The sequence below is a fragment of the Oncorhynchus mykiss genome, chromosome 18, assembly GCF_057628025.1.
Source record: "Oncorhynchus mykiss isolate SJ-2025 chromosome 18, ASM5762802v1, whole genome shotgun sequence".
Taxonomy (NCBI): domain Eukaryota; kingdom Metazoa; phylum Chordata; class Actinopteri; order Salmoniformes; family Salmonidae; genus Oncorhynchus; species Oncorhynchus mykiss.
In genome coordinates, this window is record NC_143039.1 from 61,117,197 (window position 1) to 61,128,191 (window position 10,995).

Genomic DNA, 10,995 nt, shown 5'->3' on the forward strand with positions numbered 1-10,995 from the left:
GCTGCATCCCTGTCTCACCCCATGGCCCTGTGGAAAGAATTGTATGTGTTTTTTTTTAAAGAAATGTGTGTGTTTTTTGCCCATTTTAATCGCACACTTGTTGTTTGTGTACATGCAGTTTATAATGTTATGTTTTTCCCCCAACACAACTTTACATCAATTTGAACAGCAGACCCTCATGCCAAATTGAGTCAAAAGCTTTTTTGACGTCAACAAAGCATGAGAAGACTTTGCCTTTGTTTTGGTTTGTTTGTCAATTAGGGTGTACAGGGTGAATAGGTGGTCTGCCGTACGGTAATTTGGTAAAAAGCCCATTTGACATTTGTTCTATACATTGCTTTCACTGAGGAAATGTACGAGTCTGCTGTTAATGATAATGCAGAGGATTTTCCCAAGGTTGCTGTTGACGCCTATCCCACGGTAGTTATTGGTCAAACTTGTCTCCACTTTTATGGATTGGGGTGATCAGTCCTTGGTTCCAAATGTTGGGGAAAATGCTAGAGCTGAGGATGGTGTTATAGAGTTTAAGTATAGCCAATTGGAATTTGTGGTCTGTATATTTTATCAGTTTATGTAGGATACCATCAATACCACAGGCCTTTTGGGGTTGGAGGGTTTGTATTTTGTCCTGTAATTCATTCAATGTAATTGGAGAATCCAGTGGGTTCTGGTAGTCTTCAATAGCTGATTCTAAGATTTGTACTTGATCATGTACATGTTTTTGCTGTTTGTGCTTTGTTATAGAGCCAAAAGATTGGAGAAATGGTTTATCCATACATCTACGTTTTGGATAGTTAACTCTTCGTGTTGTTGTTAGTTTAGTGTGCTCCAGTTTTCCCAGAAGTGGTTAGATTCTATGGATTCTTAAATTACAATGAGATGATTTCTGACATGCTGTTCCTTCTTTTTCCGTAGTGTATTTCTGTTTTGTTTTAGTGATTCACTATAGTGAAGGCAGAGTCACAGGTTTTCTGGGTCTCTATGTTTTCGGTTGGATAGGTTTCTCAAATTCTTTCTTAGGTTTTTACATTCTTCATCAAACCATTTGTCAATGTTGTTAATGTTCTTAGGTTGTCTGCTTGACATTTTTAGATTTGATAGGGAAGCTGAAGGGTCAAATATACTGTTTAGGCTTTCTTCCAAGTTTACACCTTCACTATTACAGTGAAATGTTCTGTCCAGGAAGTTGTGTAAATGGGATTGAATTTGTTGTTGCCTAATTGTTTTTGGTAGGTTTCTACACTACTTTCCTTCCATCTATAGCATTTCTTAATATTGTGCAGTTCCTTTGGCTTTGATGGGGGGGGGGGGGGGGGGGGGGGGGGGGGTGAAGGGGTACAGGTCTGATCTGGTGGGGCCTATATAGGGTTTGGCCAGTGTTTGTTTGGGGTGGTCTCAGATGGTTGGGGTATGGCTGGTGAAGCTATGGTCTGGGTGTAGGTCCTCTTGGTGTGGGTTCTCTCGGTGCAGGTCCTTTGGGAGGGGGTCTTGCAGGTCTGGGAGGGGTGTCCATTGCTCTGTTGCTCCTGTGTGAGGTGCTGGGGTTGCGGTTGAGGGTGACGTCCTTCAGGGTCCTGGCAAACATTGGGATTGCTGCCTTGTAGAGGTGGACCTGGTCATAAAGGCTGTTCAAGTCCAGGGTAGAGTGGTGGGCCAGGTAGACATTAGGTTTTGAGGCACAGTTCCGGGAAATGCTTGCGTTCACCTGCTCTATGGTGGCAAGGTGAATGTATTTTCGTGGTAGCAGAGTAGAGATAAACACTTTTGCATTGGAGAAAGTGGAAGAAGCTTTTTCAATCACTCCCTTAAGTGCTGTGGCCACCCATTCCTGCCGGGCCCTCAGGTTGTTTGTGCCCGTGTGAATTATAATGTGGCTGGGGGACCCTAGTCTGTCCTCTGACAACAACTACATGGCATGCCTAGTGTTTGGACACCAGAGTTTAGCCACTTGGTGTTTAGGAAAACGTTTATTCTCTTGAATGTATTTGCCATTTGAGTCAATGAGGAGCACAATTTCCTCAGTGCATGTGTGGTGGTTGTCAGGAGAGCTGTCGGGGAAGCTGACAGGTGGGCTGTTAGGAGGGGATGTTGTCTGTTGGGTTGGTGGGTCCTGTATGGTCGGAGGTGGGCTGTTCAGCTGGCTTCTCTGGGGGAGTGTCCTGCTCTCTGTCACACCTCAACTTTCTCACCTCCTCCTTCACTGCTGTTAGCTGTGATGTGTTCCTCTCCATCCTCCTTCACTGCTGTTAGCTGTAACATGTGTTCCTCTCCCTCCTCCTTCACTGCTGTTAGCTGTAATACGTGTTCCTCTCCCTCCTTCACTGCTGTTAGCTGTGCCATGTGTTCCTCTCCCTCCTCCTTCACTGCTGTTAGCTGTAACATGTGTTCCTCTCCCTCCTCCTTCACTGCTGTTAGCTGTGCCATGTGTTCCTCTCCCTCCTCCTTCACTGCTGTTAACTGTGCCATGTGTTAATCTCTCTCCTCCTTCACTACTGTTAGCTGTAACATGTGTTCCTCTCCCTCCTCCTTCACTACTGTTAGCTGTAACGTGTTCCTCTCTCTCCTCCTTCACTGCTGTTAGCTGTAACATGTGTTCCTCTCCCTCCTCCTTCACTGCTGTTAACTGTGCCATGTGTTCCTCTCCCTCCTTCACTACTGTTAGCTGTGCCATGTGTTCCACTCCCTCCTCCTTCACTGCTGTTAACTGTGCCATGTGTTCCTCTCCATCCTTCACTACTGTTAACTGTGCCATGTGTGCCTCTCCCTCCTTCACTACTGTTAGCTGTGCCATATGTTCCTCTCCCTCCTCCTTCACTACTGTTAACTGTGCCATGTGTCCCGCTCTCTCCTCCTTAAGTTCGCTCACCTCAGTCCGGAGTGCAGCCAGCTCTCTCCGATAGCCATCCATCTCCACCTTCCGCCCTCCGGGTGTTGTTGTGCTGGTTTGTTTTATGTGTCTGTTCTGTCTGGATTGTGTGGACTAGCTCTCTGAGCTCCACAATGTCTCTATCCAGCTCTTTGAATATATCCCTCTCATTGATGGAGGAGCAGTTGTGGACCTGGGTGTGTTCAGTGCTGGAGGGGGGACTATCCTCGTCTGCAGGACAGTTTGAAGAGGTGTGATCAGACTGACTCAGGATGGGGGAGTCGTCGCAGAGAGAGAGCTTTTCCTGCTGTGCTCTCTCTTTGATCCTGTAAAAGTCCTGTTGAAACTGCTTAAGGGTGTCCTGCACCATTACTGTCACAGATTTGTACAAGTTGACAGAGGTTGTTTCAATTTCCTCAATGTCTGTTATTCTAAGTTTCCACCCTGGGCCAAAACCCTCTCTCTTGACATAGGGGTATTGTGCTCTTTTATAGCACTGTGCCATGCCAGGGGATGGTCTGTACTTATTCCATGCAGTGTCATTTTTTATATCCAAGGGGTACTGTACTGTGATGACATCTGCACAGGGATACGCCATGGCACAGGGGCCTTCAAAGGCCTCTGCATTTGGGTGGGGGAGGCTGTGAAACTCTGCTGCCAATGTTGAAGAGTTTTCACACCTCACTTCAGTTCTAATAGAAGTTGCAACCAGGTCTGTTCTGTTCTAGCAGCTTGGTAACTTAGCTTTATATAACAAAATGACCTAGAGACTATCATTTTTTTGTATTGTACTCGGTTTTGTATTGGATGGTATTTCCAGTTTTCCGATGTGATCTTCTGTAGTTTTTGTTTTGCTATAAATGTTTTCTTGATAGTCCTTGGTATTAAGAATACATTCAGGTGATTTTGTACAAAATCAAGGTTTTAGGTATGGAATTTTGATTTGGTTTGAAGGTTTATAGTGGGTTTGTAGTGGGTAGTATACTGTATAAGTCATTGCAAAGAAAATCCAAGTTTACCTACATTTATTTAACTATAATTATTCTCTCTCTCTCATCATAAATTTGAGCTGTCGAACTCTTGAGGTCTTTGACACACATTCAAGAAGACCATTACTGCGCGAGAACCCCTCTAGAATTCTCCATTCTCCAGTGAGACACCTACCAGGTGCTTTCAAAGACAATGTACAGGTTTGTCGAGTGTTAATTAGTAATTTAGTTTGTTAATAGTTTATTATTTACCTAGAAGCTTGGCTGTTTTGATTCAGCATCCAGGGAAGCTGTAATTGTGTGACAGTGTGAGATGGCATTTAGAGTCAGTTGGAGCATTTAAAAGCTTTATACCTAAAGCACACAACATACCCCAGAGGCACGTCTAGGCTGCGTTCCAATGGCACCACATTCCCTATGTAGTGCACTACCTTTTCTATGATGCGGCCATAGAAACCAGCTGAACCAGCAGTTCTCTACTGAATTCCCAGAGATGTATTTTTAGTAGCTGCTTTACGCATGTTTCATGATTATTACTCCCATATGGTTAATAATAACAATCAATTATTTTAAAGGGCTGGTTGCATGTTGTTATTGCTGAGCAAAGACCTTAAAGGGTGAAGCATGCATGCATACACGTACAGACACACAGCCACTGTTGCATGTCCCTCAGTGTCTTCCTCTCCGACTCATCCCCGGATTTTGTGTTAAACGCTCTACAACAAAGCTTTCTTACTGTCCAACAAGCTTTCTCTGCCCTTAATCTTGTTCTGAACACCACCCGAAACAAAGGTCATGTGGTTTGGTAAGAAGAATGCCCCTCTCCCCAACGGTGTGATTACTATCTCTGAGGGTTTAGAGCTTGAGGTAGTCACCTCATACAAGTACTTGAGAGTATGGCTAGACGGTACACTGTCCTTCTCTCAGCACATATCAAAGCTGCAGGCTAAAGTTAGAGTAAACCAAGTCTAGATTTATCGTAATCGTTCCACTTTCACTCCAGCTGCCAAACTAACCCTGATTCAGATGACCATCCTACCCATGCTAGATTACAAAGACATAATTTATAGATCGGCAGGTAAGGGTGTTTTCGAGCGGCTATATGTTCTTTACCATTCGGCCATCAGATTTGCCACCAATCCTCCTCATAGGACACGTCACTACACTCTATACTCCTCTGTAAACTGGTCATCTCTGTATACCCGTCGCAAGACCCACTGGTTGATGCTTATTTATAAAACCTTCTTAGGCTTCCCTCCTCCCTATCTGAGAGATATCTACTGCAGCCCTCATCCTCCACATACAACACCCGTTCTGCCAGTCACATTCTGTTAAAGGTCCCCAAAGCACACACATCCCTGGGTCGCTCCTCTTTTCAGTTCGCTGCAGCTAGCGATGATTTAACAAAAGCGCATTTGCGAAAAAGCACAATCGTAGCACGAATGTACCTAACCATAAACATCAATACACAAGGATATATTTTTTAAACCTGCATATTTAGTTAAAAGAAATTCATGTTAGCAGGCAATATTAACTAGGGAAATTGTGTCACTTCTCTTGCGTTCAGTGTAAGCAGAATCAGGGTAAATGCAGCAGTTTGGGCCGCCTGGCTCGTTGCGAACTGTGTGAAGACCATTTCTTCCTTACAAAGACCATAATTAATTTGCCAGAATTTTATATAATTATGACATAACATTGAAGGTTGTGCAATATTTAGACTTAGGGTTGCCACCCGTTAGATAAAATACGTAACGGTTCCGTATTTCACTGAAACATTTTGTTTTCGAGATGATAGTTTCCAGATTTGACCATATTAATGACATAAGGCCCGTATTTCTGTGTGTTTATTATATTATAATTAAGTCTATGATTTGATATATGATAGAGCAGTCTGACTGACTGGCGTTAGGCAGCAGCAGGCTCGTAAGCATTAATTCAAACAGCACTTTCCTGAGTTTGCCAGCAGCTCTTAGCAATGCTTGAAGCACAGTGCTGTTTATGACTTCAAGCCTATCAACTCCCGAGATTAGGTTGGCAATGCTATAGTGCCTATAAGAACATCCAATGGTCAAAGGTATATGAAATACAAATGGTGCCTCTAGAACGGGGACTGGAGGGCGTCGCTGGAGGGTCCGGACTGGAGGGCAACTCTGGAGGGAGGAGACGCAGAGACAGCCTTGTGCGTGGGGCTGCCACAGGGCCCACCAGGCTGGGGAGACCTACAGGAGGCCTGGTGTGTAGAGGAGGCACCGGATGAACTGGGCTGTGGGGGAGCACTGGAGCTCTGGTGCGCAGCCTTGGCACCACTCCTCCAGGCTGAATGCCCACTTTAGCCCGGCCCCTGCAGAGTGCAGGCACAAGTCGAACCGGGCTGTGGGGGAGCACTGGAGCTCTGGTGCGCAGCCTTGGCACCACTCCTCCAGGCTGAATGCCCACTTTAGCCCGGCCCCTGCAGAGTGCAGGCACAAGTCGAACCGGGCTGTGGGGGAGCACTGGAAATCTGGTGCTTACCACTCGCACCTCTCCGAAACGGCGCTGAGCTGCCACAATCCGCCCTGGCTGGATGCCCACTCTCGCATGGCACTTGCGGGGGGGTGGCATATAGCTCTCCGGGCTATGAGCGCGCACTGGAGACACCGTGCGCTTTACCGCAAAACACGGTGCCTGACCAGTACCACGCTGCTTCCGGTAAGCACGGGGAGTTGGCTTAGGTCTATCGCCTAAAATGTTTGGGGCTGCCTCTCGTGCCTGCTGCGCTGCCTTGCCTCATATCGCCGCCTCTCAGCTTTAGCTGCCTCCAGCTCCTTTTACGGGCGGCAATGTTTCCCAGCCTGTCTCCAGGGTCGCTTTCCGTCCAATATCTCCTCCCATGTCCAGGAGTCCTGAACACCACGCTCCTCCATACCACGCTGCTTGGTCCGTTGGTGGTGGGTAGTTCTATAACGGGTGCAGGCTTCTGTCACAACGCCTGGAGTGGTGGGTGCGGAGTCAAACACAGAGATTAGAGGATACTGGGAAAACCGGACTTTATTAGGTTTCCAAAGCTAACGCCCAAAACAACAAGCGAAATTAGTCACAAAATTGTCCAACCCAACACAGGGCACAAACGGACAGGAACACAACACGCACAACCTAACAGAAAACAACTACCCACAAAAACCATGTGTGAAAAACCTACCTAAGTATGGTTCCCAATCAGAGTCAACGATAGACAGCTGTCCCTGATTGAGAACCATACCCGGCCAAAACAAAGAAATACAAAAACATAGAAAAAAGAACATAGAATGCCCACCCAAATCACACCCTGACCAAACCAAAATAGAGACATAAAAAGCTCTCTAAGGTCAGGGCTTGACACAACCTAAAACTTCTTAACTGGCAATATTGAAGACTCATATTGAAGAACCACCAGCTTTCATATGTTCTCATGTTTTGAGAAAGGAACATAAACATTAGCTTTTTTACATGGCACATATTGCACTTTTACTTTCTTCTCCAACACTGTTTTTTTAATTTAATCCCAGACCCCGTCCCGCAGGAGGTCTTTTGCCTTTTGGTAGGCCGTCATTGTAAATAACAATGTTTTCTTTGACTGACTTGCCTAGTTAAATAAAGGTACAAATAAAATAAAATAATCATAAATAAAATCACTCTCTGTCCAGACATCTGTTTCATCTCCTGCTTCAGGCTGACTGTGGCTCCCGCTGACCTGGCCCGGTCAGGCAAAACTCTCTCATCACCAGGCCAGTTTCAGGTCAAAGCAGGTCAGAGGAAAGTAGAATAGAGGAGAGGAAGGGACAGGAAATTACATTGAATGGCACTGACTATCTAACTATAGGAAATCAATGATCAATAAAGAACAGTGACACCTTTACTTCAATTGGTTTAACCTTTTAGTTCCCCCGAGAGAGAGAGAGAGAGAGAGAGAGAGAGAGAGAGAGAGAGAGAGAGAGAGAGAGAGAGAGGGAAAGAGAGAGAGAAAGAGAGACAGAGAGAGAGACAGAGAGAGAGACAGAGAGAGACACAGAGAGAGACACAGAGAGAGACACAGAGAGAGACACAGAGAGAGACACAGAGAGAGACACAGAGACAACATTGGATACTTTATGGAACACAAAGCCTTCACTATCTAAATTTGAATTTGTCGATGAATAGAACGCATGTAGAGCAAGTGAAAAAACGAAACTACTAAACGTCACGTTGGACGCAGCTTTATCATGGTCAGAACACATAGATAATATTGTTATTTAGATGGGTAAGGGAATTGCTGTCACAAGAAAATGTTCAGAGTATGTAACATCTAGCACACTGAATAAGGTGATTCAGTCCCTGGTCCTATCACACTTAAGAGTACTGTCCAGTTATATGTTCAGTCCCTGGTCCTATCTCACTTAGAGTACTGTCCAGTTATATGGTCAATCCCTGGTCCTATTACACTTAGAGTACTGTCCAGTTATATGTTCAGTCCCTGGTCCTATCTCACTTAGAGTACTGTCCAGTTATATGGTCAATCCCTGGTCCTATCACACTTAGAGTACTGTCCAGTTATATGGTCAATCCCTGGTCCTATCACACTTAGAGTACTGTCCAGTTATATGGTCAATCCCTGGTCCTATCACACTTAGAGTACTGTCCAGTTATATGGTCATCTGCAGCAAAGAAATATATAAAAAAGCTCCAAATGACTCAAAACAGGGCTGGTAGATTATCTCTTCAATGATCTAACACTATGAATATTATCCAAATGCATCAGAATCTCTCACAGCGTCACATCAAAAACAAATTACTAACCAGTCTTCTGATTTTCTTTAGGAATGTTGTATTTAAAAAAAATACATACTAGCAACACGCATAACCACCAAACCAGACAGGCAAATTCAGGACAGCTAAAACAACCCAAGCCAAGGACAAATCGCCTGAAATCTACAGTTTTATATAGAGCCAGAGCTAAATGGAAAGAACATCTAATGCGATAGACCATATGACTGGACAGGAAATAGAAAACATCAACTGAATGTTAAATGTGTTTCCTGTCAGGTATTTTAATTGTCTGTATTGTCTACTTGTTGAATGTTTGTGAGGTCTTGATTGTGGTTGTTTGTAATGTCTTGTTAATTGGTGTTGGACCCCTGGAAGATTAGCTAGCGTTACGGCGTTAGCAAATGGGGATCCTAATAAAAAAATAATAATAAAAAATCTCATCCTGGAATATCCAAGGCCTGAGGTCATCTACCATTGGCCTAAAGAGCAGGAACCTGGACTATATAGACATTGTCATCCTACAGACATTGTCATCCTACAAGAAACATGTTATAGAGGAGATCCACTGGTTGCCCTCTAGGTTTCAGAGAGCTGGTAGTCCCATCCACCAAACTACCAGGTGTGAAACAGGGGGTATGCTAATTTGGTTTAGAGCAGACCTAACTCACTCTATTAAATTAATCAAAACACGAACATTTTACATCTGGATAGAAATTCAAAAGGAAATTATCTCAACAGAGAAAAATGTCCTCCTGTGTGCTACCTATATCCCCCCTCTAGAATCACCATACTTTAATAAAGACAGCTTCTCCATCCTGGAGGGGGAAATCAATCATTTCCAGGCCCAGGGACATGTAGTAGTCTGTGGCGAACTAAATGCCAGAACCTGACAAGAACCTCACACCCTCAGCACACATGGAGACAAACATCTGCCTGGAGGTGACAGCATTCCCTCCCCCATATTCCCCCCTAGGCACAACTACGACAAAATAACCAACAAAAACGGGTCACAACTTCTGCAGCTCTGTCGCATGCTGGGTATGTACATAGTCAATGGTAGGCTTCGAGGGGACTCCAATGGTAGGTACACCTATAGCTCATCCCTTGGCAGTAGTAATGTAGACTACTTTATCACTGACCTCAACCCAGAGTCACTCAGAGCATTCACAGTCAGCGCACTGAGACCCCTATCAAAATCACAATCTACTTGAAGAGAGCAATACTCAATCATGAGGCATCAAAGCCAAAATAACTGAATAATATTAAGAAATGCTGTAGATGGAAGAAAAGCACTGTAGAAACCTACCAAACAACAATTAGGCAACAACAAATTCAATCCCGTTTCCTAGATTTGACATCTCAGCTTCCTATCAAATCTAAAAATTTCAGACAGAAAACTGAAGAAAATTAAAAACAATGAAAAACGGTTTGATGAAGAACGTAAAAACCTAAGAAAGAAATTGAGAAACCCATCCAACCGAAAACAGAGACCCAGAAAACCTGAGTCTACGCCTTCACTATGGTGAATCACTAAAACAATACAGAAATACACTACGGAAAAAGAAGGAACAGCACATCAGAAATCAGCTCAATGTAATTGAAGATTCCATAGAATCTATCCACTTCTGGGAAAATTTGAAAATACTAAACAAACAATAACATGAAGAGTTATCTATCCAAAACGGAGATGTATGGATAAACCACTTCTCCAATCTTTTGGGCCCAATAACAAAGGACAAACAGCAAAAACATATACATGATCAAATACAAATCATAGAATCAACTATTAAAGACTACCATAATCCACTGGATTCTCCAATTACATTGAATGAATTACAGGACAAAATACAAACCCATCAACCCAAAAAGGCCTGTGGTGTTGATGGTATCCTCAATGAAATGATAAAATATACAGACCACAAATTCCAATTGGCTATACTTAAACTCTTTAACATCATCCATAGCTCTGGCATCTTCCCCAATATTTGGAACCAAGGACTGATTACCCCAATCCAAAAAAAAGTGGAGACAAATGTGACCCCAATAACTACTGTGGGATATGAGTCAACAGCAACCTTGGGAAAATTCTCTGCATTATCATTAACAGCAGACTCGTATAGTTCCTCAGTGAAAACAATGTACTGAGCAAATGTCAAATTGGCTTTTTACCAAATTATCGTACGACAGACCATGTATTCACCCTGCACATCCTAATTGACAAGCAAACCAAAACAAATGCAAAGTCTTCTCATGCTTTGTTGATTTCAAAAAAGCTTTGACTCAATTTGGCATGAGGGTCTGCTATTCAAATTGATGTAAAGTTGTGTTGGGGGAAAAGCATACACTGAAGCATGCATGAGAGCACCAGCTGTTTTGGAT

General features: G+C 43.8%; 1 pseudogene; it reads right to left on the bottom strand.

Annotated features, from left to right (window-relative positions):
• Positions 1-1,423: 1,423 nt before the first annotated feature.
• On the bottom strand, positions 1,424-6,456 carry LOC149975615 (uncharacterized; annotated as a pseudogene).
• Between the last annotated feature and the right edge of the window lie 4,539 nt (positions 6,457-10,995).